We start from the raw sequence: 24,521 nt of genomic DNA on the forward strand, positions 1-24,521 counted from the left end.
CATGGACTTTAGAAAAGCCTTTGACAAGGTACCACGTAGGAGATTATTAGAGAAGATATGGAATTAGGGGCAGGATAGCAAACTGGATTCAAAATTGCTTAGAAGGGAGAAAAGTTGCAGGTGCAGCAAGCGGTTAAGAAGGCAAATGGTATGTTGGTCTTCATAGCGAGAGGATTCGAGTACAGGAGCAAGGATGTCTTGCTGCAGTTGTACAGGGTCTTGGTGAGACCACACCTTGAGTATTGTGTGCAGTTTTGGTCACCTTACCCGAGGAAGGATGTTCTTGCCATGGAGAGAGTGCAGCGAAGATTCACCAGGCTGATACCTGGGATGGCAGGAATGACGTATGAGGAGAGATTGGGTCGATTAGGCTTATATTCGCTGGAGTTTAGAAGAATGAGAGGGGATCTCATTGAAACTTATAAAATTCTAACAGGACTAGACAGACTAGATGCAGGAAGGATGTTCCCGATGGCGGGGGAGTCCAGAACCAGGGGTCACAGTCTAAGGATAAGGGGTAGGCCATTTAGGACTGAGATGGGGAGGAATTTCTTCACCCAGAGAGTGGTGAACCTGTGGAATTCTCTACCACACAAGATAGTTGAGGCCAATTCATTAAATATATTCAAGAAGGAGTTAGATATATTTCTTAAGGCTAAAGGGATCAAGGGATATGGGGAGAAGGCAGGGACAGGGTACTGAATTTGGATGATCAGCCATGATCTCATTGAATGGCGGAGCAGGCTCGAGGGGCCGAATGGCCTACTCCTGCTCCTATCTTCTATGTTTCTAAAAACAGAGAGTAGGCGTTCAGAGCATTATTTTATTATTTTAGCATTATTATCATACGTCATTCCTGCCATCCCAGGTATCAGCCTGGTGAATCTTCGCTGCACTCTCTCCATGGCAAGAACATCCTTCCTCGGGTAAGCTGACCAAAACAGCACACAATACTCAAGGTGTGGTCTCACCAAGGCCCTGTACAACTGCAGCAAGACATCCTTGTTCCTGTACTCGAATCCTCTCGCTATGAAGACCAACATACCATTTGCCTTCTTAACCGCTTGCTGCACCTGCAACTTTTCTCCCTTCTAAGCAATTTTGAATCCAGTTTGCTATCCTGCCCCTAATTTCATATCTTCTCTAATAATCTCCTACGTGGTACCTTGTCAAAGGCTTTTCTAAAGTCCATGTACACTATGAATTCTATGACATTTGTCCCTTAATAGTCCATTATAAGAATCATGCTTAAGATGCATGTTGGCCACTTCTAACTATTTTCTCTTTATCTAAATATGTGGTAATTTCATCTTTATTAGAGACTCTAACATTTTCCCTTCCACAGATGTTAAGCTAACTGGTCTGTAATTACAGATTGGTTCTCTCTCTCTTTTTCAAAATGGATACTTCATTAATCACTCTCCAGTCCTTGGGCACACGTCCACACTCAATAGAGCTCTGAAATATTATTTCTAGGACCTCGGCAATTTCCTCATTCATCTCCCTCAGGATCCTAGGTGGTATCCTGTTGAGTTCTGGCACTTTACCTTCCTTTAACCTAATTAACCTATCTAAAATGTTCCTTTTATCCATGACAATTTGCTTGTCTCGATCAGGATTCACCTCCTCTCCGATATAAGGAAAGAAAGAAAAGATTTACATTTCTATAGTGCCTTTCATTACTGCAGAATATTCCAAAGTGCTTTACAGCCAATGAAGTACTTTTGAAGTGTTGTTACTGTTGTAATGTAGGAAGATCTGCAGCCAATTTGCACACAGCAAGGTCCCACAAACAGCAATCTGGTAATAACCAGATAATGGGCCAAAATTTGCTGTAGCAGGACAACTAATGGTGCCTGCCTTTAGTTACACTTGCCCCTACACCCTTCAACTCAAAAATCTTTGCCCCACAAAGTTGCTGAAAGTGTGAGCTGATAACGGCGCAGCGAGGGAAACAGTGCATCTGGGGCCTGAGTGAACAGGGCAAGCAACTGTGTATCTCCTTAACCAATGAGATTTAAGGATTGGGAAATAAACACAAGAAGCACTGGGAAGGAGGGTGAATTAAAGGGGTGAATTCAATGTCAAATCAGGAACAGAATGATAAATAAAGAGAGGGAAAGAAAGATTGGATTGAGAGAGAAAAGAGACAGCAAGGAAAAGTAATAAAATAAAATTTAAAATTTGTCATGTTTAAAATCTCCCTGAAAAATTCAAAACCTGAAGGAATGAGACGCCACACTTGTAATAGTTGATTGCGAGAGAGGTTGATTGGCAGTCATTAACAGTTACCATACATTGAAAGGGTACTTACGCTTATAATGATATGACTTAACTTTCCGTGGCGAGAGTAATGGGCAAATAGAGCAAGTTCATAAAAGACGGGGAGGCTAAAAGCGAGATGCCGTTTTCACAAAGCTAATGGCGGAGGGGCGCAACTTGGACAGCAACTTTTGTATATTAACATTTAACCGCGGTTCTGTGGACTGTACCCACATAGCCATCTCTGCATCTGCTGGGAATAACTTGCATTTATATAGCGCCTTTCATGACCTCAGGATGTCCTAAAGCGCTTTATAGCTAATTAAGTAATTTTGAAGTGTAGATTGAAACAGACTATTTTCAGTAGTTGAGGGGTCTATAACAAGGGTCCATGGATACAAGATTAAATGTAAGAGGTTTAGAACAGAGACCAAAAGAATTGTGAGGCTGTGGTGTTCACTTCCCGACTTAACGGTTAAGGCAGAAACAATGTCAACATTCAAGATTAGACTGGATAGGTGGATGAAGGAAAAGCGGATATGGGAACAGGATGGGTAAATGTGATTCGGACTATTTGCTCACATGGTGGGTAAATGCCGACACGGACTGGTTGGTCCGAATGGCCTGGTTCTGTGCAGTAACTTTTATGTATTTCTATACCTGTTGCTTCGTATTGATCGAGCAGGGATCTGAAAGGTGGCAACAGTGTAGAAGGTGAACATTGTGGTCTTCTTCGCTGGCACCAGCAACGTATAATTCTCCTTGCAGAAGGTTAAACAGCACTTCTAGGTTAAATCTAATCGATGGAAACAGTGCATGCGAGGCCAATAAATAAACCTAAATGTTGCCTGTAAATAATGGGAGATGCCTCTCTCTTCCCATTAATCAGGTGAGCCGGTAGCACCAATAGCCATCCACTGTGAAGAAAGCGAGCCATCTGTACTCAGCACCATAATTATTCCAATGCAAAGTATGGAATAAATAATTAGAAAATGGCCATAAATAATTCTTTAAATGGAATCCCATTTGTGTTAAGTGGAGCAAAATGCCTAACTTACAAACAAACTGCAGCCACACACCAAAACGTAACATACTAACTAGACTAATATATGATTTGTCACATAGAGGACACAGCACTTTAATTTCCTTCTTTTTGTGCTTATTCAGGTAAGAGGTATTAGTTTTGGGGAATGAGGACTTTCCAACTTTTGTCATCCTACATCAGCATCAAGGACTCCAAGATTCTGTATAGTATTGACCAGATGCAAATAAAAAGTCCATCTATTCAGCCCCCAACAACGTGCCTCAGTCCCATCCTCTTTAGATTATCCTTACTGCACCAGTGTGAAGTTTTCCCACGCCACAGTTTCTTTCAGTGAGATTGCCAATTGTTGCTAAATTAGGAGCTTTTTTTTTGCTGTGTACAACTGCAGCCACCAGAAATGAGATTGGGACTTTTCAAAGTTATTTACCTCATAGCCCTTACAGCTTCTCAGTTTTGATTGGATTTAAACCCAGAGCTCAGAGGTAAAAGGGCAGTGCGCAAATCTGGTGTGTAACTCGGTCCCCAGTTCATCATACATTTTATACAGAATTTAGCCCACACTTTCCATGTGTGCTGGTTCCTCTGAATCCAATTGTTCAACAATCATTTTTAAACAGCCCAGCAATGGCAGGAGAATCTGACACAGAGGGCTGGATTTTGACAGTGTGGGCGGGCTGGGGCGTGTCAGCGTGGGCGGGCTGGGGCGTGTCAGTGTGTGGGCGGGCTGGGGCGTGTCAGTGTGTGGGCGGGCTGGGGCGTGTCAGCGTGGGCGGGCTGGGGCGTGTCAGCGTGGGCGGGCTGGGGCGTGTCAGGTGGAAATCGTGTCAGGGCCCCGACTCCTAAGTGATGTGTTGAAAAAGTGGGATTTCCCCCTAATTGGGCAATTAATTTCCTGCGTGTGGGAACCACTGGCCCAATGGGTCTTTTCATACAGAAAGTCGCCTCCGATGACGTCATCAATGCTGTTGGATTTAAGGCCTGCAGGGAGCCTTGAATCTTCTGGAGACTGCAAAGGCTCTGCAATTTATATGAAGGAGTTGAATTGTGGAAAATGTCAACGATCAAGCAAAAGTGTGCTCCTCGATTTGATGAGCCCTCCCTCCAAGCTCTGGTGCACAGAGCCAGCTGTAATAAGGAGGTGCTGTTCCCTTCCTCAGGGAGAAAAAAGCCACCCCAGCAGAGAAAAGCTGTGTGGCTACAAGTGGCCCAGGAGGTCAACTCCATTTCACTGAGCCGCAGAACCTGGCTGCAATGCAGGAAGAGGTTTCATGACCTTCTCCGCACAGGAAAAGTGAGTATGACTTTCCCATCACCCTCAATCTGATCCCCATCGCCTCTCCTCACCAGCACTCTGCTTTGCCAACCTCTTCCTCCACATCCTACTTGACACTTACAACCCTGCATCCTTACCCATTCCCTCTCTCTCTCTATGGTCACATTCACTTAACTATTCGACCATGCAGCCCTCACACTCCCTATCACTGTGATGCCATGACAACAACAACTTTCAACACACAGGGAGGGTCCTTTGTCTCCTTCTAAGCATCTATGCTAAGGATTCTCTACACTCACTCCTTCATTCTCACTCAAACTCCACTTGTGTCCCTCATTGCAGGAAAAGAGAGCCCACAATAAGAGGGAAAGAGCCATGACAGGAGGAGGGCCACCCTCAGTAGCCCAGCTCACCCCCTGGGAGGAGGCGGCCCTGGAAATTGCTGGGATCGAGGAGGATACCCAAGTGGGGGACGGACAGACGGGCGATTCACAGCAAGCTGGCGACAGAATAGTTTGGAATCTCTCTCATTGACATAGCATGAGTCACTGATAATGATTCTGATGCTCTAACAGATTGACTTATGATCATCTGCACTATTCAATGTGCATGTAACCTTGGCCTCACATCTCTCACTCTGTCCTTTACTCCCCCACAGGACCATCGAGAGCCCCCGTCCCCACTGTCCGGAGGAACAGCCGGAGCCTCCAGACTCCTCAGAGGAAGCTGCAACCTCTGAGGGTGCAGCGCCAGCAGAATTCAGCGCACCCAGCACCAGCGCAGACACTCACACCTCAGTGGGACATTCGCGAGATAGAGTAGTATTGTCACCTGGTGTATCACAGCTCACAAGTGAGCATCAGCAGATGGTGGAGACAGGGACAGCAGTGGAGAGTCCTCGTCGGAGGGCACAGGACTCTGCCAGCTCGGCTCCGCTGCATGTCGACCCTGTGCCTCTGGGTCCATCCAGAAGGAGAGCAGGGCTGGAACTCAGGAACAGGTGCAGGAGTCTCTGGCAGGTTTTGTCTCCAGGGTCACTGCGAGTGTGGAGCAAATGGAGGAGTCCATCGCGAACATGAACAGAGCCTTTGTGGAGGCATTGGCGCATGAACGCATCACCGCGGAAAGGATGGCTACCATAGAGGAGAGGATGGCTACATCCATGGAGGAGCTTAGTCGCCAGGGTATTTAAAACGTGGTCATTGTTCAGAATAGAATGACATCTCTTGAGGAGCGATGGTCAGCTATTGAGCAAACAAACCAGAGCTTCATGCAAGTCCTCTGGAGTAAGACTTCCAATGCAGAAACGGGTCCTCATGGCCTCCCTGCAGTGCAGCAAGGTGCTGTCAAGCCACTTGCTAGCTCTGAAGTGGGGCTGACCCATGAGAGGGATGCTGGTGGCAGAGAACAAGGAAGTGGGGGCTCCTCTCCAAGCGCTCACACGACCATGCCACAGCAAAGCCCTCGGTCAGAGCCCCACCAGGGTCCTCACCCAACTGAGATGGGCATCTCAGCCCCTGCACAGCCGCAGGGGCAGCAGACTGTTGGTGGGCCCGCACAGGTTCACCACCCCAGAGGACGCCCGCCAAAGGCGTCGAGACAGGAGCAGCAAGAGAGTGAGCAAGGGGCCTCCACATCTGCTGAAGCCACAGGGGAAGCATCACGTAGGAGCACGCATAAGAGGAAGATAAAGCACAAGTAGTCACAAGGGTAGTCACTTGGGTGCTGTGTTGTTTTGTTTTTGGACCAGCCATCATTGTGATTGTATTATAAAGTGTTTTGATGGCAAACTGTTGAAGTTCTGGCCTGTGTCATTTCGCAAATGGGACTTTCACATTGAAGGCTTAGGTTGCCTTGCGATTGTCAGAATGGTGGTCACAGTGATAGGATTCTGCAGGTTCTTGTCCATTGTCAATGCTCTGGTAAGAAGGAGCGAGACTAAAGTGTTTGATTGTGCAGGCTAAGCAAATCTGGCCAGGATGAGTGCGTCCCTTGCATCCCGGGCAGCAATGTTGTCGCGCGCTGGCGCCTTCTGGCCTGTGCATCTTCAGGTGGCTGACTAGCATCTTGGCGCTCCTGTTGATGCTGTTGTTGCTCATGGTTCTGCTGCTGCCGCGGCTGGTCTGCATCTGAATCTGATGTCCAGGAGGAAAGGAATTAAATGTTCGCCATGCTTCTGGTATATGCCTCAGTTGAGGAAGTGCTTCGTCAAGGTGGGGAGAGGGTTTCCCAAGAGGTCACACTGGAGATGGGTGTTGTTAAGTCTGTGTGTTATAGTGAGAATTACTACACAGACCACAAGAGTAAATTCAACAGGTCTTTACTGGTTGGAGGTCGGACTATACTGAATACAATATTATTACACTGTGCTTATATACCGGTGTGGTCACCACCGGTATTACGTATACAGCAGCCAAAGAAAGTAGTACCTTTCTTAAGGTGGACCAGGCTTAAGCTCTCTTAAGGTGGAACAGGTTACATACACCACAATCCTCCCTTTTTAGCTTAACAGTCATATCCCCAAATAAACATAACATATATACATATATAACTTCAGGTATAACAGTTCAAAGGTTCAGTCTCTCAGGAGGCTTTCTGATTCGGCTTGGATAACGCCTTTCAGTGGTCTCTGATTCTTGTTGTTGAGGTGCCTCCTCTAGTTGGTTGCCAATGTATTGGGTGTCATCATCATCAAATACATTCTCGGCCGAGGTAGATGCTTCAGGTTCATGAACATCTTCCACAGCTGTCTCTGTCACAACCATGGGTTCGACCCTTGCTCTCGACTCTACCAGTTGATCCGCATGACGCCTTATCACATTATGACCAATATCTACGGTGTACATCAGAGGTCCTTGTCTGGCCCGGATTGTTCCGGACTGCCATTTGTCGTTTCCATAGCCCCTTGCCATCACTGGTTGTCCTACATCGAAAGTTCGAGTGGTCTTGCTGTTAAAATGCCGAAACTGTTTGTTTTCCACTTCCCTCCGCACATTTGGTTTTAACAAGTCCAACTTGGACCGCAACCTCCTGTTATAAAACATCATAGCAGGACTTTGGTTAGTCACGGCATGATCGGCGTTTCTATATGACATCAGGAACTTATCGACCTTGTGTTGCAGTGGAATCTGATCATCATTCATGGCCTTAATAGCCTTCTTGATTGTCTGGACAAATCTTTCAGCCAACCCGTTTGTCGCCGGATGATATGGGGCAGAGGTATAATGTTTAACTCCATTCTTCTTTAAGAATTGTTGGAATTCTTCCGATACAAACTGTGGTCCGTTGTCCGATCAGATCTGTTCTGGCAATCCGTTCCTTGCGAATATTGTTCTTAACACCACAATTGTCTTTTCTGAAGTAATGGTATTCATCTTGATGACTTCTGGCCATTTGGAATGTGCGTCCACCGCGATTAGGAACATGGAGTCCATGAATGGACCAGCAAAGTCAATGTGTACGCGTTGCCATGGGGCTGAAGGCCATTCCCATGGGTGTAGTGGTGCTATCGGAGGTGCATTTTGCACTTTTTGACACCCAGCGCAGCTTTTCGTTAACTCCTCAATCTGTTGGTCAATACCCGGCCACCATACGTAAGCCCTAGCAAGACTTTTCATTTTAACTCCCCCCAGATGACCTTCATGTAGTTCTTTTAAAACTCTTTCCCTTAACTTGGGAGGAATAATCACTCTTGTCCCGTACATCAAAGTACCATGGCAGACGGACAGCTGGTCTCGCCTTGCCAAGAATGCCAGTAACAGAGGATCACCCCGTGTTGGCCATCCTTTCACTGTCACCTCGTAGACTCTGGACAGTGTCGGGTCGTTCCTGGTTTCTCTTTCAATACTTGCGTTGGTGACAGGTAAACACTCGATAATGGTCGAATGAAATAACTCAACAGGGTCAACTTCCATCATGTCTTCATCTTCAGGTAGTGGCAGGCGCGACAGGCCATCAGCATTGCCATGCTGTTTCGTACCTTTGAATTCTATCTGATATTGATGTGCCCCTAAGAAAAGAGACCATCTCTGGAGACGCTGTGCTGTCATCACTGAAACACCCTTCTTAGGGTTAAAAATGGACACCAACGGTTGATGGTCCGTCAGAAGTGTGAATTTTTGGCCCTGTAGGTAATGATTAAACTTCTTCACTCCCCATACAAGGCTAAGGGCCTCCCTATCGATCTGCGCATAGTTGCGCTCAGCGGAGGTCAATGATCTGGATGCAAACGCAACTGGCCTTTCCGTGCCATTTGGCAATTTATGTGAGAGTACTGCCCCAATACCATATGGAGAAGCATCACAAGCCAACCGAATAGGCAGTGTCGGGTTGAAGTGAGCCAACACTTCCTCTGAGGTGATCAATTCTTTGCTTTTGCGAAATGCCTTCTTACAGTTTTCGCCCCAGTCCCATGGTACCCCTTTCTGTAAAAGAGCGTTCAACGGATGCAGCACCGTGGATAGATTTGGCAGAAACTTATGGTAGTAGTTAATTAATCCTAGAAACGACCTCAACTGAGAGACATTCTCCGGAGCGGGAGCCTTTACAACTGCCGCTATCTTGTCAGGAGACTTATGAAGCCCCTCCCGGTCAATGACATGACCACAGTACGAGATCCGCTTCTGAAAGAACTCACATTTCTGCCGTTTTACCCTAAGTCCATACTCTCTCAGTCTGTTGAGCACCAGTTCCAAGTTAGCGAGATGCTGTTCATCACCATCACCTGTGATCAGAATGTCGTCCAAGTAACATTGTGTGCCTGGAATTCCCTGTAATACCTGCTCCATGGCCCTCTGCCAAATTGCTGGAGCCGATGACACACCAAAAACCAGCCTATTGTACCGGTACAACCCTCAATGCGTGTTGATCGTGAGGTATTGGCGTGACTCTTCTTCAACCTCCATCTGCAAGTACGCCTGCGCCAGGTCTATCTTGGTGAAGTGTTTCCCGCCAGACAGTGAAGCGAAAATATCCTCAATCCGTGGAAGCGGATACTGCACCGTGTGAAGCACCGGATTAACGGTGATCTTGAAATCTCCACAGATGCGAACCTTCCCTGGATCTCCTGGCTTATTGTTTGCAGGACGTTTCATAACGGGAACAATGGGCGTAGCCCACTCACTCCAATCTACTTTAGACAGTACCCCTGAACGTTCTAGTGCTTCCAGCTCCGCTTCAACCGCAGGTCGTATTGCATAGGGTACCGGTCTGGCTTTAAAAAATTTTGGTTGTGCATGTTCATCAATCTTGATGTTTGCCGTAATTCCTCTCAGTGTTCCCAGTCCCGGCTGGAACACCTCTTTAGCCTCATCCAATATTCTGGACAATCGTTTAGGTTTGACAGCTGTTTCCCCGGAATCTACCATTAGTGCTTTCAAGGAGTGCCAGTCCATATTCATTTTCCTAATCCACTCCCGTCCTAGTAGTGGTGGACCTCCTTCAGGTAGCACATATAAGTCCATTACTTGGCTTCCTTCGCCCTTGTGGACCACTTCTACCTCTATTTTTCCGATGGGGTACACTCTTTGCCCCGTGTACGTTTTCAATATAATCTCCGTATCCTGTAAGGGAATATGTTGGAATAACCTTCTGTAATCTTTCTTATTCATGACCGTCAATGCCGATCCAGTGTCCAATTCCATTTTTACTTGGACTCCTGCTATCTTAAGAGTGACCCAAATTGTCTGGAGGTCTGTATCCTTACCAACGTTGTGTATTCTTAAGCTATCCAGTTCATTACTGCTAGCGTCTGAATCTGACTTCTGTTCAGTCAAACTGTTCTTTGTCACCTTGTGTACCTTTGCATATTTTCCTTGCGGTGACTTTTTATTGCTGGTCTTCTTTCCTGACCGGCATACTTTAGCTATGTGGCCAAACCTGCCACACGTTCTGCATTCTTGGTTTTTAAACCAACACTGGTTCTGATCGTGCGTTGTCTTTCCACAACGATAACATTTGACAGAACTCAAACCCAATTTGTTTGTACCGAGTTCCGGTGGCCGTAGCTGCATTACTGCCGTGCCTCTCGCTGCGGCCTCGTGTGCTGCTGCCATAGTGACCGCCTTCTCGAGAGACAGCTCATTCTCCTCGAGCAGTCGCCTTTGTGTATCCTGTTTAAATAAACCACACACAAATCTATCTCGAAGTGCCTCTGTCAGTCCCGTTCCAAACTGACAATATTTTGCTAGCTTACGTAATTCCATCAAATATTCAGCATTGCTTTCATTTTGCTGCTGTCTTCTATCGTAAAATTTAAATCGTTCCGCTAGCATCAGCGGCGTGGGGCTAAGATGATTTTTTAGGACAGTAACAATCTGTTCGAACGTGTTATCTGCCGGTTCATCTGGTGATAACAGGTGTTTCAATTGCCCGTATGTCTTCGCACCCATTAAGTTTAGTAATGTTAGTGCTTTATCTGTCTCAGGAATTTTATTTGCCTTACAATAGTTTTGTATGCGTTCTACATACATAGCCCAGTCTTCTATATCACTGTCAAAGGCATTAATGTTCCCATGTTTAGGCATCGTAGCAATTTATCGTATTTTTAATGTTATCTAAGATGGCGGCTTCCCGCTCTTGCCGTCATCCTCCGCCCACAAAATGGCGGTTTTCCCGCGCTTGGCAGTCTTCACCCGTCCCCCGACGCTGTCTCCGCTTCACCGCGGCTCTCGCGCCTTCAGTTTCCCCAGACGCAGCGCCTTTAGCCCGAATGCGGCCCTTATCTCCGGTCACGATCGATGTCCCGCGCTGCGCCTCTCGCTCGAAAGCGGCCCGGCCCTTATCTCTGGTCGCGATCGACCGCACCGCCCTTATTCCTCCGTCTTCCCAGCCCCGTCTGTACAGCCAACGTGGTTGACTTTCTGTCGCGTCGCTGCCCGGCTTACCCACCACGAGGTAGTAGAAGAAGCTGACAGTCGCTGATGGAGGCTTCGAGGTCAGGATGTCTTCTGCACTCCGGTTGCTCGATGCCTGCCGCTCGACGTGTCTTCCCGTAGGTGATGAGGGTGGAAACCTCTCTTCGACGTCCTGTGTGTGGACGAAGTCGCCGTGGAAATTACTGCAGCAGGGTAAGAATCGGACTCGTCGCCACTGTTAAGTCTGTGTGTTATAGTGAGAATTACTACACAGACCACAAGAGTAAATTCAACAGGTCTTTACTGGTTGGAGGTCGGACTATACTGAATACAATATTATTACACTGTGCTTATATACCGGTGTGGTCACCACCGGTATTACGTATACAGCAGCCAAAGAAAGTAGTACCTTTCTTAAGGTGGACCAGGCTTAAGTTCTCTTAAGGTGGAACAGGTTACATACACCACAGGTGTCAGGCTCCAAACCTCCACAACACTGAGTATGCCTGCTAAAAGTTCCTCCAGACTTGAAACAACAAAGTTCTGCCACCTGCAAATGATCATTGGTGAAAACTCCTTTGTAATGGTGGAGTTGCAGCTGTGAGTGAGCAATCCACTTGTGAGGCCACCAGCATTACCTGGCATGTTCCAGAGGAGGCGTGTAGGATAGGGGAATGTCTAAAAATCAGAAAGGCCTCTCAAAATGGGAATATAGAGGCAATTAAGTGGTTGTTAAGGGCCTATCCCGCCTCTTGGAGGCGGGATGGAAAGAGGGTCAGAAAACACGCATTTGGGAAAATTGCTCGGATGCGGGATGGGGCCCGCCCGCCATTTTTGGCAATTTTAACAACTCACACGCCTGCAATCCTGCCTCCTCGGGCCTGGCAAAATCGAGCCCAGAGTTCGATTCTTATACCCGCTTTGCTCTTTTTTTATTTTAAGATTTTCACATGATTTTTGCACTTGTGCCAGTTTAATCTGCTCAGAATCAGCATAAGGAAACGTAGGTGTAACAGCACCGTGATGGCTCATTACAGGAAACTCTCGATTTACCGGCACCTAAAATAACCGGAAATCTCTGTTAACCAGCAAAATTCAGGAGTAGGTTCAGGTAAGCTTTACTTCATATTAGTGGCCGTTCCTGGATCTGTGGCTGTGTAACTGGGGTTCCTGCACTTGTTGCTAAGCAACAGGAATGCTTGGTCTGTGGCCGGGGTTCCTGCACCTGTTGCTAAGCAACAGGGAAGCCTGGATTTGTTGCTGTGTACGGACCTCTCGTACCTTTTAACTATACCTCTCTGTAATCCAGACTTTTTGATAAACCGGCACCACGCCGGTCCCGTCGGTGCCGGATAAAAAAAGAGTTTCCTGTATTATGTTTCTTGGTGGGCATAGAAACCTGCTTAGTGAAATGAAAAACTACCCCACACCAGTCATTCTCTGAATGATAGCTTTAGAAATCAAATTCGCCCTGTAGCAGAACAAGTCTTCCCTTCCAAAAACCCTCCCTTTCATATTGTGGTTTCGCCCCTGCCTGAAGGTAGCTTAGAATTTGTTTTTTAAGTTTCCTAGGTAACTCAGCATTTCCAACGCACTTTGTTGGCACACCTTCCCAATTTCTGCTGACTAGCACTCCACAGAGTGCTAAAACGAGTGCTGTTCAAACGCTATCCAGCTACGTTTTAATCAGTTCTGGGTATTTTTCCAACCTCACAGTACTCAGACTACCTTTTGAAATGGTAATTTTACTTTTTGCAAAGATACCGAAAAAAAACCCAGACAAGTAATGTCCAAACAATTTGCTTATTCTCAGTATTTTGTTCTGCTTCAGTCTCAAATCACTGGTCTGTCAAAAACAAATTCAATGTTTCTGGCACTACATTAAGAGCAAGTACTTGGCATAGTCTGACACAAATTGACCTTAGACCAGAGCTGAGTCACGACTTTTAAGGAGTCTAGAAGTACAGTATTTTTTTAGCAGAGACAGATTCATATTTGTTGATCAACAGGGAACACTCATTTATTTTACTGAGAAATCCAAGGTTCGATTCATTGTGCAGAACACCACCAAGGTTGAAAAGAATAGGAGAGAAGACAAGGTAAATCAAGCAGGTAAATCAGCTGTGCCATCTTGGGAAGTGCAAAGTAGATCAAAAGATAGTTCCCTGAAGGACAGACATAGTCAAACAATGGCCCAGAAATTAGGTTCGGGGGCTTGCCGCGCGTGCAAGCCCCCGATGTGCACTCACCCGGCGCGCCGACATCTGAAGCCTGGGCCTGCTTGGAATTCCTGTCACTGGCCCGGTTCAGCTGTCAGCGCGCTGTGCTTGCCTGATCCAGCGGCGTAGTTAGTGCGATGTGCCGGCTGGGATCAGGTGAGCACTGTGCAGCCAATCAGGGGAGGGGAAACTTCATTCATGAGTTTGATAGTAAGAACTGTCAAACTCATGAAAAGTACGGGCACCCAAAAGACTAGTTTAACTTTAAATAAAATTTTGAAAAACATCCCAATAATTAAATAAACTATAAATAACTTTAAAAAAACTATTTTAAACAATCAAATTTTTGAAAACAATAATTTTTTAAGAAATCGGGTCTAAAAATAAACTTACCTCACTGTAAAGTCCTTAAAAACAATAAAGCTGTGGAAAAAATGTTATAATTTTAAATAATAGACCACTTACCTTAAAGAATCAAGTCCTTACACCTCCTTTTTATATGTCTAAAATGTTCAGGCCCTTGCACACGGGCAAACCTGTCAAAAAGAAGGAAGTTCAACGCGTGCGCGCAGAGTCCTGCGCGCACGCGTTGGACCTCTGAACCCCTTGGAGGAAATGCCGGTTTCCCGCGCATGCGCTGTGCATGCTGAAATCTGGCACTTCCAACGGGCCCACGCGTGAGTACCCCGTCCGTACTCACGCGTTGGGACCGGAATTACTGGCCCAATGAGTCAACCTGGGCTGTTGCAATGTACATTATAGGCATGTCTTGACACGAGAGTGAACTCAAGAGAGGAATACTTCAAAATAAGGGGGAAATTTTTTTTTTAATGCATTGGGTCACATAGAGCTCCTGGACTGAATATATCAAGGGTTAAGTTTTTCTCTATCAACACTTCTAGGGATCATTTCCAAAATTGGTTTCTAGAAAGAGGCGTTTCTAAACATTTTAGCCTCCCTAACCATGAGGAGGATTTACAATGTTCTCTTCTGACCAGGAAGTAGACATTGAGTGCTGCTTTGGGCAGCTGCTCTCTCTCATTGATGAGTGCCCTTCCTCTCGTGGGGCAACTAGTGGAAGGGAACACAGTCTAAGGTGAGCAAAAAAGTTAGCGTGAGTGTACAGCAGGAAATCTGTTTTATATTTATGCTGACCTTTTTGATAACATTAGCTAATGAATGGAGAAATATAAATCCCCCATGGTCAGTGGGGGAAAGGGGCAAAGAGAAGTTGACTCAGTGCTGCACTTACACTGATAACAAAACTGATCTTTTAAAAATTAGTTCCTGGGATGTGGGTGTCATTGGTAAGGCCAGCATTTATTGCTCATCCCTAATTGCCCTTGAGAAGGTAGTGTTGAATCACCTTCTTGAACCGCTGCAGTCCATGTGGTGAAGGTGCTTCCACAGTGCTGTTAGGGAGGGAGTTCCAGGATTTTGACCCAGCGACGATGAAGGACCGGCGATATACTTCCAAGTCAGGATGGTGTGTGTGACTTGGAGGGGAACTTGGAGGTGATGGTGTTCCCATGCGCCTGCTGCCCTTGTCCTTCTAAGTGGTAGAGGTTGCGGGTTTGGGAGGTGCTGTCGAAGAAGTCTTGGCGAGTTACTGTAGTGCATCTTGTAGATGGTACACACTGCAGCCATGGTGCGCCGGTGGCGGAGGGAGTGAATATTTAAGGTGGTGGATGGGGTGCCAATCAAGCAGGCTGCTTTGCCCTGGATGGTGTTGAGATTCTTGAGTGTTGTTGGAGCTGCACTCATCCAAGCAAGTGGAGAATATTCCATCACACTCTTGACTTGTGCTTTGTAGATAGTGGAAAGGCTTTGGGGAGTCAGGAAGTGAGACACTCGCCGCAGAATACTCAGCCTCTGACCTGCTCTTGTAGCCACAGTATTTATGTGGCTGGTCCAGTTAGGTTTCTGGTCAATGGTGACCTCCAGGATGTTGATGGTGGGGGATTCGGTGATGGTAATGCCGTTGAATGTCAAGGGCCGGTGGTTAGACTCTTGTTGGAGATTGTCATTGCCTGGCACTTGTGCGAATGTTACTTGCCACTTATGAGCCCAAGCCTGAATGTCGTCCAGATCTTGCTGCACGCGGGCATGGACTGCTTCATTATCTGAAGAGTCATGAATGGAACTGAACACTGTGCAATCATCAGTGAACATCCCCACTTCTGACCTTATGATGGAGGGAAGATGGTTAGACGTAGGACACTGCCCTGAGGAGCTCCTACAGAGATGTCCTGGGGCTGTACGTCCTTTGTGTTAGGTATGACTCCAGCCAGTGGAGAGTTTTCCCCCAATTCCCATTGACTTCAGTTTTACTAGGGCTTCTTGATGCCGCACTCGGTCAAATGCTGCCTTGATGTCAAGGCACTCTCACCTCACCTCTGGAATTCAGCTCTTTTGAAATGTCTGGACCAAGACTGTAATGAGGTCCAGAGCTGAGTGGTCCTGGCAGACCCAAACTGAGCATCGGTGAGCAAGTTATTGCTGAATAAGTGCCTCTTGATAGCACTGTCAATATAAAGGCTAACATTCCATTAGGCTTTTTGATTCTTTTTTGTACCTGACTACTACATTTTAGTGATCTGTGTACATGGACCCCTAAATCTCTTTGGACCTACATTGTTCCTACCTCTTCACCGTTTAAAAAATACTTGGATCTATTAATTTTATTGTCCAAAATGGATAATTTCACACTTATCTTTGTTGAAATACATCTGCCAGAGTTGGGGGAGTGTATTAAGTGGGAGATTGTGCTACAACAAGCTGAGATTTTAATGATTTGAGTAACTATGTTGGCAGTTCAGGAGATGGAAGAAAAGTATTTTTCATTGCCAAATTAACAAGTCTATACTGAAATTATTGAGTTCAATTTCTCTTTACAGATTTAGGTATAACACAATTGTAGTTGCCAGGGCATTTCTAAAATGTATTTACATTAGATTTAGAAACATAGAACATAGAAAAATAGGAGCAGGAGTCGGCCATTCGGCCCTTTGAGCCTGCTCCGCCATTCAACATGATCATGGCTGATCCTCTATCTCAATACCATATTCCCGCTCTCTCCCCATACCCCTTGATGCCTTTTGTGCCTAGAAATCTATCTATCTCCTTCTTAAATATATTCAGTGACTTGGCCTCCACAGCCTTCTGTGGTAGAGAATTCCACAGGTTCACCACCCTCTGAGTGAAGAGATTTCTCCTCATCTCTGTCCTAAATGTCCTACCCCGTATCCTGAGACTGTGACCCCTCGTTCTAGACCCCCCAGCCAGGGAAAACATCCTCCCTGCATCCAGTCTGTCTAGCCCTGTCAGAATTTTATACGTTTCAATGAGATCGCCTCTCATTCTTCTAAACTCTAGTGAATACAGGCCTAGTCAACCCAATCTCTCCTCATACGACAGTCCTGCCATCCCAGGAATCAGTCTGGTGAACCTTCGCTGCACTCCCTCTATGGCAAGTATATCCTTTCTTAGGTAAGGAGACCAAAACTGCACACAGTACTCCAGGTGTGGTCTCACCAAGGCCCTGTATAACTGTAGTAAGACATCCTTGCTCCTGTACTCAGATCCTCTTGCAATGAAGGCCAACATACCATTTGCCTTCCTAACTGCTTGCTGAACCTGCATGTTTGCTTTCAGTGACTGGTGTACAAGGACACCCAGGTCCCTTAGTACATCAACATTTCCCAATCTATCACCATTTAAATAATACTCTGCCTTTCTGTTTTTCCTACCGAAGTGGATAACTTCACATGTGCAAACATAGAAACATAGAAGATAGGAGCAGGAGTCGGCCATTCGGCCCTTCGAGCCTGCTCCGCCATTCAATGAGATCATGGCTGATCATCCAAATTCAGTACCCCGTCCCTGCCTTCTCCCCATATCCCTTGATCCCTTTAGACTTAAGAAATATATCCAACTCCTTCTTGAATATATTTAATGAACTGGCCTCCACCACCCTCTGTGGCAGAGAATTCCACAGGTTCACCACTCTCTGGGTGAAGAAATTCCTCCTCATTTCAGTCCTAAATGGCTTACCCCTTATCCTTAGACTATGACCCCTGGTTCTGGACTCCCCGGCCATCGGAAACATCCTTCCTGCATCTAGTCTGTCCAGGCCTAACAGAATTTTATAGGTTTTGATTAGATCCCCTCTCAATCTTCTAAATTCCAGTGAGTATAAGCCCAATCGACACAATCTCTCCTCATATGTCATTCCTGCCATCCCAGGTATCAGCCTGGTGAATCTTCGCTGCACTCCTTCCATGGCAAGAATATCCTTCCTCAGATAAGGCGACCAAAACTGCACACAATACTCAAGGTGCGGTCTCACCAAGGCCCTGTACAACTGCAGCAAGACATCCTTGTTCCTGTGCTTGAACCCTCTTGCTACGAAAGCCAACACACCATTTGCCTTCTTAACCGCCTGCTGCACCTGCATGCTTACCTTCAGCGACTGGTGCACAAGAACACCCAGGTCTCTTTGCACTTCCCCTTCTCCCAATCTATTGCCATTCAACTAATAATCTGCCTTCCTGTTTTTGCCACCAAAGTGGATAACCACACATTTATCCACATTATAGTGCATTTGCCATGTTTCTGCCCAATCACCCAACCTGTCCAAATCGTACTGGAGTTTCATGACATCCTCCTCACAGCATACCCTCCCACCCAGCTTTGTGTCGTCTGCAAATTTGGAGATATTACATCCAATTCTCTCGTCCAGATCATTAATGTATATTGTGAACAGCTGGGGTCCTAGGACCGATGCTTGCAGTACCCCACTAGTCACTGCCTGCCACTCGGAAAACGACCCGTTTATTCCAACTCTCTGCTTTCTATCCGCCAACCAGTTCTCTATCCAAGTCAATACCTTGCCCCCAATCCCATGTGCCTTAATTTTGCACGCTAATCTCTTATGCGGGACCTTATTGAAAGCCTTCTGAAAGTCCAAATACACCACATCCACTGGTTCTCCCTTATCTATTTTACCAGTTACATCCTCAAAAAATTCCAGTAGATTAGTCAAGCAAGATTTACCTTTTGTAAATCCATGTTGACATTGTCCGATCCTGTCACTGTTTTCCAAGTGCTCTGCTATCACATCTTTTATAATGGACTCGAGCATTTTCCCCGCTACTGATGTCAGGCTTACCGGTCTATAATTCCCCGCTTTTTCTCTACCACCTTTTTTGAATAGTGGGATAACATTAGCTACCCTCCAATCCATGGGTACTGTTCCAGAGTCTATCGAGTTCTGGAAGATGACCAGCAATGCATCTACTATTTCTAGGGCCACTTCCTTAAGTACCCTAGGATGTAGATTATCAGGCCCTGGGGATTTGTCGGCCTTCAATCCCATCAATTTCCCTAACACCATTCCCCTACAAATACTGATTTCTTTCAGTTCCTCCCTTTCATCAGATGTTCCCCGGCATCTCTGGGAGGTTATTTGTATCCTCCTTTGTGAAGACAGAACCAAAATATGTATTTAGTTGGTCTGCCATTTCTTTGTTCCCCATTATAAATTCCCCTGATTCTGACTGCAAGGGACCTACGCTTGACTTCACCAATCTTTTTCTCCTCACATATCTATAAAAGCTTTTACAGTCGGTTTTTATGTTCTCTGGAAGCTTACTCTCATATTCTATTTTCCCCTTCTTAATTAATCCCTTTGTCCTCCTTTGTTGAATCCTAAACTGCTCCCAATCCTCAGGATTATTGCTTTTTCTGGCCAATTTATATGTCCTCTCCTTGGATCCTATGCTATCCCTAATTTCCCTTGTTAGCCACGGTTGAGTCACCTTTTTTGTTTTATTTTTATGCCAAACTGGGATGAACAAATTCTGTAGTTCATCCATTCGGTCTTTGAATGTTTGCCATTGCCTATCCACCGTCAACCCTTTGAGTGACATTCTCCAATCAATCCTACCCAACTCGCTCCTCAGACCATCGTAGTTTCCTTTATTTAAATTTAGGACCCTAGTCTCTGAGTCAACTACTTCATTCTCCATCTTAATGAAGAATTCGATCATATTATGATCGCTCCGACCCAAGGGGCCTCGTACAACAAGATTGCTAATTAATCCTTTCTCGTTACATAATACCCAGTCTAAGATGGCCTGATCTCTGGTTGGTTCCTCGACATGTTGGTCTAGGAAACCATCCCGTAAACACTCCAGGAATTCCTCCTCCACAGTATTGTTACTAATTTGGTTAGCCCAATCTATATGTAGATTAAAGTCGCTCATGATGACTGCTGTGCCCTTATTGCACGCTTCTTTAATTTCCCTTTTAATGCCATCCCCAACCTCCGCCTTACTGTTTGGAGGTCTATATACCACTCCCACTAATGTTTTCTGCCCTTTAGTATTCCTCAATTCTACCCATACAGATTCCACATCATCAGAGCTAATATCCTTCCTTACAATTGTGTTAATCCCTTCTTTAACCAGTAATGCTACCCCACCTCCCTTTCCTTTTTGCCTATCTTTCCTGAATATCGAATACCCCTGGATGTTGAGTTGCCAGCCTTGGCCATCCTTGAGCCACGTTTCCGTAATCCCAACCAAATCATATTCGCTTACGTCTATTTGCGCAGCCAATTTATCTACCTTATTACGAATGCTCCTCGCATTAAGACACAAAGCCTTCAGGCTTGTTTTTTTTAACGCTCTTAGACCTATTAGAATTATTATTTACTGTGGCCACATTTGATTTAAACCGTTGATTTCTCTGACTGCCACTTTTGTTTTTCTCCTTCCTATCTTTTGCTTTTATCCTTGTTTCCCTTTCCTCTGTCTCCCTGCTCAGGTTCCCAACCCCCTGCCATTTTAGTTTAAACCCTCCCCAGAGCACTAGGAAACACTCCCCCTAGGACATCGGTTCCAGCCCTGCCCAGGTGCAAACCGTCCGGTTTGAACTGGTCCCACCTCCCCCAGAACCGGTTCCAATGTCCCAGGAACTTGAATCCCTCCCCCTTGCACCATTCCTCTAGCCACGTATTCATCTGAAATATCCTTCTATTTCTACTCTGACTAGCACGTGGCACTGGTAGCAATCCTGAGATTACTACCTTTGAGGTCCTATTTTTAAATTTACCTCCTAACTCCCTATATTCCGCTTTTAGGACCTCATCCCACTTTTTACCTATATCGTTGGTGCCTATATGCACCACGATAGCTGGCTGTTCACCCTCCCCTTCCAAGATGTTCTGCAGCCGCTCTGAGACATCCTTGACCCTTGCACCAGGGAGGCAACACACCATCCTGGAGTCTCGTTTGCGGCCGCAGAAACGCCTATCTATTCCCCTTACAATAGAATCCCCTATTACTATAGCTCTACCCCTCTTTTTCCTCCTGTGCTGTGCAGCAGAGCCACCCCTGGTGCCAGGAAGTTGGCTGCTGCTGCTTTCCTCTGATAAGCCATCCCCCCCAACAGCACTCAAAGTGGTGTATCTGTTTAAGAGGGGGATGTCCACAGGGGACCCCTGCACTACCTGCCTGCACCTAGTACTCTGCCTGTTGGTCACCCATTCCCTTTCTTCCTGTCCAACCTCTACCTGCGGTGTGTCCAACTCCGTAAACGTGCTATTCACGACGTCCCGAGCATCGTGAACGCTCCAGTATGCATCCAATCGCAGCTCCAGTGCTGCAATGCGGTCTGTCAGTAGCTGCAGCTGGATGCACTTCCTGCACATATAGTTGTCAGGGACACAGGACGTGTCCCTGAGTTCCCACATATCGCAGGAGGAGCATACCACGTGGCCAGACTGTCCTGCCATGACTTACCCTTTACTTAATTGAATTTGAATTTAATCAATCAATCCCACTAATTACACTGCAGTTAAATGGTTTACCAACAGTCCCCGTTACACCAGAGAGACCTTAGTAACTATAAACCAGAGTTAAAGTTTAAAAAAGAGAGAAATACTCACCAACCAATCACTTACCTGCTTCCTGGTGACATCACACTTGATTACTTTTTACCTCTCTTCCCCGCTGCTAAATTGGTATGCCTCGTTCGCTGCCGCCGCTTTTAAACTGCCGCCACGCTCCTCAATCCACTCCCAGGTCTGCTCCAGCCACTCTGGTCGGGCCTCGTTCACTGCCGCCGCTTTTATACTGCCACCGCGCTCCCTAATCCACTCCCAGGTCCGCCGCTGTGGTCGGGCCTCGCTCGCTGCTGCCGCTTTTAAACTGCCGCCATGCTGCTCAATCCACTCCCAGGTCCGCTCCAGCCGCTCTGGTCGGGCCTCGTTCGCTGCTGCCGCATTTAAACTGCCACCGCGCTCCTCAATCCACTCCCAGGTCCGCTCCATCTGCTCTGGTCGGGCCTCGTTCACTGCCGCCGCTTTTACACTGCCACCGCGCTCCTCAATGCACTCCCAGGTCCGCCCCAGCCGCTCTGGTCAGGCCTCGTTCGCTGCCGCCACTTTTAAACTGCCGCCGCGCTCCTCAATCCACTCCCAGGTCCGCCCCAGCCGCTCTGGTCAGGCCTCGTTCGCTGCCGCCGCTTTTAAACTGCCGCCGCGCTCCTCAATCCACTCCCAGGTCCGCTCCAGCCGCTCTGGTCGGGCCTCGTTCGCTGCCGCCGCTTTTAAACTGCCACCGCACTCCTCAATCCACTCCCAGGTCCGCTCCAGCCGCTCTGATCGGGCCTCGTTCGCTGCCGTTGCTTTTAAACTGCCGCCGCGCTCCTCAATCCACTCCCAGGTCCGCTCCAGCCGCTCTGATCGGGCCTCGTTCGCTGCCGCCGCTTTTAAACTGCCGCCGCGCTCCTCAATCCACTCCCAGGTCCGCTCCAGCCGCTCTGATCGGGCCTCGTTCGCTGCCGTTGCTTTTAAACTGCCGCCGCGCTCCTCAATCTACTCCCAGGTCCACTCCAGCCACTCTCATAACATTAGAAGCATTTTTAAATCACTCAATTATTCAATATTTCTTGTGCATAATGACTATTTTGGTGTATTTTAATACATACAGAGGATATTTATCAGTAAAGCGTTCAATAGAAGCGCACGCTAAAGGTAAGGACACACCATAATAATTTATAACCACAATTAACATGAATGAGATATATAGGTTCCCTTCACATTGCATATCTACTCTTACACATCTGTGACCATGTGCACATTAGGTTCCAGCCAACAGACAGAGGAGACTTTCTGGGTGGATTTGAACCTAGGTCCTAGAGGTACAAGGGGAGCACCTAGCCCACTACACCACCCAGTTTCTTCCCTTCCTCTGCTGTCCCCTCCCCTCTCTCCTTTCCCCTTCTCTTCCTTTCTACCCCATTCCTTTCACTCCCCTCTACTCTCCTTCTCTCCCCCTCTCTCCTTCTCTTCCTCCCTTTCCCTTCCCATCCCTACACTACCCTCCTCTTTCCCTTTCCCTTCCACTCCGTTCCCGTCCCCTATGTATGATCGTGTTTGAATGTGGTACAAGGTAATTGCTATTTCTTGCAGGGGTTGTTGTGTGGTAGTGTGAGTGTTTAGATAGTGTGTAATTGTTTAGCCTCACGTGGAAAGATTGTTGCTTAGTAACAGCTGAATATGAAAGCGTTTTCTTGCTGAGGAAGTTCTGGCCTTATTTGGAAGGTGTGTTCAGGCCTCCTGCACAAATGAAAGAATACAGTATTAACCATAACATGTGTTCAGTAGACTGTACCTCACATCTCAGATCTATGTTATACACCTTAGTATCTTGCCATATATAAAATAATTCCTGACAATCCTTAGCTACAAATCTATGTTAATAACATTCATTTACATTGAAAAATACAAAATCCATACAATTTTAATATAATAGCAAATACATTTGAGTAGAAATTCCTGCCAGCTATATCATTACACTAATACTTGCCTTGGTATCTCAAGTCAAATTTCTTTCTCTGTTATTGTAACGGAAGTAGTAACTGGGTAGAATTTTCAGTTCTCCCACCTTGACTTCAGCAGAAATCCTGGAGAAAAGGCATAACCTGCCATTTACATCGTCTCTCTAGGGTTTCTACTGATCTTCTGCTGAAGTTACAGTGCGAGATCAGAAGGTCCCCTGCAGAAATTCCAGGCCATAATACTTAGAGTAAGCAGGTTAATAGTTCCGTTAAGAAGACAAAATACAGTGTACAGTCAACATAATTTTGGTACCTAACTGTATGGTAAGTGCTGGAGCATAGAATATACCCCAAATCTTCGGTACCTTTGCCTTGAAGCCCCACTGCAGGATTTGAGCGCCAAATCTTGGCTGACACTTCAGTGCAGTACTGTACAGTACATGATTGTCGGAGATGCTGTCTTCAATGATATGTTAAACCGGGGCCAAATCAGCCAGTTCTTTAACTACAAATCTATGTGACATAAGTGATCCACATTCCACCCTACATAAACTTGAGGTCATCCAAAACTCGGCTGCCCGTGTCTTAACCCGCACCAAGTCTCGTTCGCCCATCACCCCTGTGCTCACTGACCTACATTGGCTCTCGGTTAAGCAGCGCCTCGATATCAAAATTCTCATCCTTGTGTTCAAATCCCTCCATGGCCTCACCCCTTCCTATCTCTGTAATCTCCTTTAGCCCCACAACCCCCCCCCCCACCAACCCGAGATATCTGTGCTCCTCTAATTCTGCCCTCTTGAGCATCCCTGATTATAATCGCTCAACCATTGCTGGCTGTGCCTTCTGTTGCCTGGGCCATAAGCTCTGGAATTCCCTCCCTAAACCTCTCCACCTCTCTACCTCTCCTCCTTTAAGACGCTCCTTAAAACCTACCTCTTTGACCAAGCTTTTGGTCACCTGCCCTAATTTATCCTCATGTGGATCGGTGTCAAATTTGTTGTAAAATACTCCTGTGCAGCACC

At 46.5% G+C, this 24,521-nt stretch overlaps 1 non-coding gene across 1 annotated transcript; it reads left to right on the forward strand.

Annotated features, from left to right (window-relative positions):
- The first annotated feature begins 14,539 nt into the window (after positions 1–14,539).
- LOC147112247 (small nucleolar RNA U3) lies at positions 14,540–14,751 on the forward strand. The gene has a single exon (XR_015079659.1). It is a non-coding gene; the product is annotated as a small nucleolar RNA U3 (small nucleolar RNA).
- Positions 14,752–24,521: the final 9,770 nt, after the last annotated feature.

This window comes from Somniosus microcephalus, chromosome 9 (genome assembly GCF_052327205.1).
Source record: "Somniosus microcephalus isolate GS21.2 chromosome 9, FLI_Smic_1.0, whole genome shotgun sequence".
NCBI classification, from domain to species: Eukaryota; Metazoa; Chordata; class Chondrichthyes; order Squaliformes; family Somniosidae; genus Somniosus; species Somniosus microcephalus.